The following is a 6000-nucleotide window of genomic DNA, read 5'->3' as shown; positions in this document are numbered from 1 at the left end:
CGTCTGCTGCAGCACGTATCTTGTGCGTTGTCGTCGCAGCGATCGCCAGTCGCGAGATTTGAGAGAGAGAGAGAAATAGAGAAGAAAGGCGGGCAGGTTAACCGAGATTCGCTGCTGAGACATGCGGGGTAAGCTCAGCTGCTTCAGACACAACTATTTCTAAACAGCTGTTCCGTAATTAACGCAAGCCATTTCACAATCAAAAAAAGTGGGGCAAGTGATGTTTGGCGTGGCCGTGTAAAGCCGCCTTTTCTAGGTGCTTTTGGGCCCTGCCTGACGTACTGCTTTCTTTTATTCACTGTTAGCGCTAGTAAGCGTCCACGGAACGCTGTTTTCGGGCGAATAGGCGTCTAGTCAAAGAACGCATTGACTGAAGAAGACGCCTTTCGCATTGGAGTCACGGGGCAAATGCATGTGGTACCCTAAGAGTGTTTTTTTTTTTCAGTTTCTTCGCTGCGCGGATGCTACAAGTTGTTGAAGACGTATTTTGGAACGCCACTGGCTCAGTCAATATAAACATAATCAAATTGTAGTTGTAAAAAGTTGGGAAGCCTGGAGTTTCTCTTTTATGAGTTGAACACGATAGAGGTAGCAAACTTGGACCACTTCGAGGTTCAAGTTTGCTATCATAGAATATTTTTATTCTATGATGTTACTCTAGTAGTTTAAATTGTGTATAACTATAATGTAATTAATAAAGTTTAAAGTGGCTTGTGTGAGTGATGCTTTCGCACATCAGAATTCTGTGTAATGGGTAGCATGCTTTAATAATGCGCCTCAAGCGTTCTTGTAATTGTTGTTCTAGTAGTGAATAACTAACAAAACTTGTTTCAGAGAACGAGCAAAGCAAAAAAAGATACAGCGCTCAAACTGCGCTATTTAGAAAAACCAAGGAACAAAATCGCTCTGTCAGTTCATCCTTCGGCGATGCTTGACAGTTTTGTGGAACCGTTCCTCAATAAACTAGCTCTACTTTGTGCTTAGAGAAAGTGATCACATCGTCTATATCACTCAAGGCTAGCAGGAAGCTTGCACAGAAGACTGGCCACGTGCAGGGATAGTGTATACGGCCATCCCTGGTGTCCACCTACATGAAAGTTGGCACGCGGGTTTCCGTCCATACTGTACGTATGAACGGCAACCCGCGTTGCCGTTCATAGTGAACACCTACATACGTTCATACGTTCACCTACTACGTTTATTCTGAACATTTTACATACTGTATGAGCAGTATGTAGGATGTTTCCCTGCGAAGACATGCTGTTTTCAGCTGGTGAGCAGGTGTGCGGGTAGCAAGTGGCCATGATATTTTAACATGTACTCCGAGAGACAAATTTAGGCAATGTATGGTGAGGAGTACTACTAGGATAGAAGAGCTCCGGTGGAGCAACTGGTGGCCAGAACTTCCAGGAACCCCGTCTGTTGCATTATCTTTCCCATCATCACTACCACGATACATGTCCGTTGTAGTATTCATTTTCTATTTTAGTTATAGGCCTGGTTTGAGTATATTAAACTCCAGCGTAGTTCTAACAGTCTAAATACGCACAGATTATTCGTGGCGCTTCGTAAAACTTGTTTGCATGCAACGACGTCCACAGGGCAGAGTACACACGTCAGTCTATCTACTCGTACTGTGTATGATGTCGGCGAAGAGAGACTATTTCTATCGCGCAAGTTGTCTTCAAGAGATGCTGTACAACTCTATGTTGTAGACTTCTTTCGATTCGCCTCTGTGAAGAATGCTAATAAGTTTATGGCTCTCCAGCTGACCTGCACGAAGTCTTATTTGGAACGATGTGCTGGAAATGTGTGGAATAGTTGCGAACCCACTATACAAGCCGTCTTTTTAAGCACTACAGATAGAATCAGTTGAGGGTATGCTGTATAAAATTATAATTATCAAGTTAAAACTTACTAATACGGAATACTAGAACCTGTTTTGTGAACCTTGAGCAAGTATCAATTTTCTTACCCAAAACACCTCTAGTACATTAATTGGGCAAAACACGGCAGTGCTCACCGTTCAAGGAGCAGATTGACAGGTCCGAATTGGGGCTTACTTAAAAACGTATGATGCAGATGGTATCCTCAATAAAGCCAAAACAAGGAACGACTCCAAATGGCTTGTTTTATATTAGACATGTTGTTAAAATGGATCCTTTGGCAGATCTTACTTGTATCGGAAATGACACTTGAGGACAAACATGACCTTGGCTACTTTGAAAGAATCACAAATTAGCCTCATGACCACTAGGCATCCCACCCTACCCCGCTTGTAGAAATTACCAAGAAGTGCATCAAGGTCTATGTCATGTTGAATACGCTGCTCCGTGGGCAATTCATACCTCACTGAGCATTTGTTTGGAACACATGCGCACTTCCCATATCAGTGGTCTTAGCCTGACTTTTCTGGAAGATTTGAACCCTTCCTCCACATCATGTTCTTACTTCGAGACTTATTTTCGCTTCTGTGTGCTGACGTCACCGGCATACGGAAGGTTAACAGAAACAAAACACGTGAACGCAAAGAAAAGGGGCCTCCCCGAGATGTCAAGGAAGGTGACAGGGAGGCCAAAAGAGCAGCTCGGGATGACGCAGCGGGGTGCGCTTAACCTCTCCACGGCCATCCCCGCCTGCAGCCGGCCGCATGAAGGGCGGTATTGTGCTCGGCATGATCACCCGAGTGCGCACCCCGACCGGCGGGTGGGTGCGCGCTCGCTCCCCCGATAGCTCCACTCTACACGACAGATGCTCCCCGCACTTGTTGAGATGGAAAACTGATTTGTGTGCTGAGGTTAAAGCCATACCCGAGCCCCCTGTCGCCTGTTTCGCCGCCGCCAAGACTCACTCCCGCACATACGACCCTATCCCCTTTACTTCCACTTCACGAAGCGTATAGGGCTGTTCAATCCACTGTTTGTCCACCAGATTTTAAAACAATCAGCGACCACACATCCTCCTGGGTTTTACGTGCCGTTGTTTGCTCCCGATGGTTGTCCATCGCACCGCAACATGGCCGACCTCGTATAAACAGAGCTGAATCCAGTGTGTTCAGAGTGTGTCCGGGTGCATCAAAATAGCGCAAAAATATCATAACTATAGTAGGCAAAGCTTTCTATAAAACTTATTCCCCGATGATACAGACATTTCGGGTGCTCTTCAAGCAGACAGTAGTAAGGCTAAAGAAGCAATTCGACAAAGCAACAAGTGCACTGATGCTTTGGCGGTCACTAGCTGACTTATACATTCATTTAGCTAGTCAAGGTACATGTAGTTCACTCACGTAGATTGCGGATATACCTATTTATGCTACGTTGATTTTTACACATAGGTCGGCAAACTCGCTCCTGAGTCCGCTAACTAGGACTCACTCAGACTCCGATTAAGCCATGAGTCAGATTCTGAGTGAGTCCTGGTGAGTAATATTTTCTTGAGTCTGAGTCCGAGTAGATTAGGTTGAAGAAAATTTTAGTGAGTCTGAGTCCGAGTGAGTTCGGCTAAGCGAAATTTCGGTGCTTCGGAGTTCGAGTGAGTCCAAGGCACAAAATATATTTCTTGAGTGAGTCTCAGTGAGTTCCACTTTCTTTTACGGATTTAAGGTTCCATGTAGACATCTTCAGCATTACTCTCAGCCTTATCTGGATTCGCATATATATATATATATATATATATATATATATATATATATATATATATATATATATATATATATATGCAGAAGAATAACTTCGGTTGCCGCAAGGTTATAAATATGAAAGTAGATGCGCTTTCACATAACAACTGTTTATTGTGCCGACGTTTCGACAATCTTTTTCAAGAACCCTGTCTTTTTCATGCCTTGAAAAAGACAGGGTTCCTGTCGAAACGTCGGCACAATAAACAGTTGTTATGTGAAAGCGCATCTACTTATATATATATATATATATATATATATATATATATATATATATATATATATATATATATATATATATATATATATATATATATATATATATATATTTATATATATATATATATATATATATATATATATACTGACGTCTACTCACAGGTATACCAAAGCAGTGTCGTTCATACACCATTTCAATATTTACTAATTAGAAGCGTGCATTACGTAGAAGGGTGCGTTGACCTCCCCCCACTGACTCTTCCAGGAAATAACTTGAATACTGTATCCTATGCTGTCAGTATCTTCGAAAGAAAATGACTTTACCGGTATGGAAGCACTAATAACTCGTTTTCGAAGATGCTATGTCAAACGGCGCCACGAAGAGCACCGATTACGTAAGACATCGGTGTTATAAAGCAGTGACAGCACGGTCGAAGAACATAATTCTAAGCTGACAGACTCGTGCGTCCACTCATTCGGACTCGCTCAGGCTCAGGTCGAGCCATGAATATGAGGCTGTCTGAGTGCGGTCGATTAATATTTTTGTGAGTTTCACTACGAGTGAGTTCGGCCGAGGAAAATTTTTGTGAGCGTGAGTCCAAGTGAGTTTGGCTCAGGAAGTCGTGAGTCTCAGTCCAAGTGAGCTCAAAATATATTTCATGAATGAGCCTGATTGAGTTCCACAAGTTTTGCCAACCTACATCAACGGTGCATACTATATTATCATATAAAGTTGAATAGCAATGCATACCCATTGTCACTTGCCTAGCGCAGCACGTTGTCGTGAAACATCGAAGCTCATTTGACAGTAGCACATATCCAGCAATCCAAATGAGCATGCGAGAGATTACTGGAACCTTTAACCACAAGACAAACTCACATTGAAGAGCCGCCCGTACAGAAGAAGATATCCAAGTTGTACTTTATGAGATACGTTCAACATTGCGGTTGTTCGGTATGAGATACGTTCAACATTACTCGCTCGATAATCTGGAAACAAAAATGCGGAAGATCCCATGCACTGTGGGCAACGCACTCAGCGATGAGCTGCATACGCCATATTGTTTGGCTTAGAGACGAATCTAGGCTTTCATGTCAAGACATGTCGCTTACTATGGCATGTATTTATATATATGGCATGCTAAAGAAACCTATTCCAATATATATATATATATATATATATATATATATATATATATATATATATATATATATATATATATATATATATATATATATATATATATATATATATATATATATATATATATATTGTACCTCACTGTCGGGCAGACGGGATTCAGCAATAATAAACACCTGCAGGGGCTTAGCTGTTCTCTCACTCATCACAGTGAGAGAACAGCTGTGCCCCTGCCTAGGCATTGTCAGTTTTGTGAAACGACTGCAAAAGGAAAACGCGAGCCGCTTTCAGGCTGGCCAAAACCTTGGGCTGTGCAAAATATAGTCTCGCATATTATACGACACAGACCTGATAAGTGTATCCCTAGAGGTTCATCACAGCTATACAAGAAAGAAGTTGACTTCTTGCCTGTACGGTAATGTATGGCACGGCTATGTTTGATGGTGCGCACGCGCTTTTTATTGTGGGGAAAGAGGCGTCACCCAAATAGATCAGTTTTTAGTCTACGCTGGTCCCGCTCACATCTTTCTTCTTGGATCTTGTATAGGCGTAGTTTCATGTTTTCCATTTTCACGCCAGTAAAACAACGGAGCTGTCAAGTAAGCGCCACCACCTGGCGAACGCGAATTGCGTTCTTTCGGAATTCTTCCCCTTATTTTGTTTTTCTTTTGTCAACTTCATTTTTTTATTTCTTGCTATGGTTTCTTCCACTTCAATATGAGCCTTTTTACTCCTCATACTCCTCCTGTCCCATGGCAGCCCTTTGCTGGTCTCCACTGTGTTCTGACCTCTTTCTCATGCCGCCTCGGAACCCACATATATCCGACGGCCACTCAGGTGCGTCACAGAGTGTTTCCAGCTTTCATATAAAAAAGGGAGACCAACCTAGCAACTCAATGATTTTATCCTAAGGCTGGCATGGGCAGTAGAACCACGCAGATTAAAGGCACCAGAACAACAGAGT

The sequence above is a fragment of the Rhipicephalus microplus genome, chromosome X (genome assembly GCF_043290135.1).
Source record: "Rhipicephalus microplus isolate Deutch F79 chromosome X, USDA_Rmic, whole genome shotgun sequence".
Lineage (NCBI taxonomy): Eukaryota > Metazoa > Arthropoda > Arachnida > Ixodida > Ixodidae > Rhipicephalus > Rhipicephalus microplus.
This window is presented reverse-complemented; position numbering follows the sequence as displayed.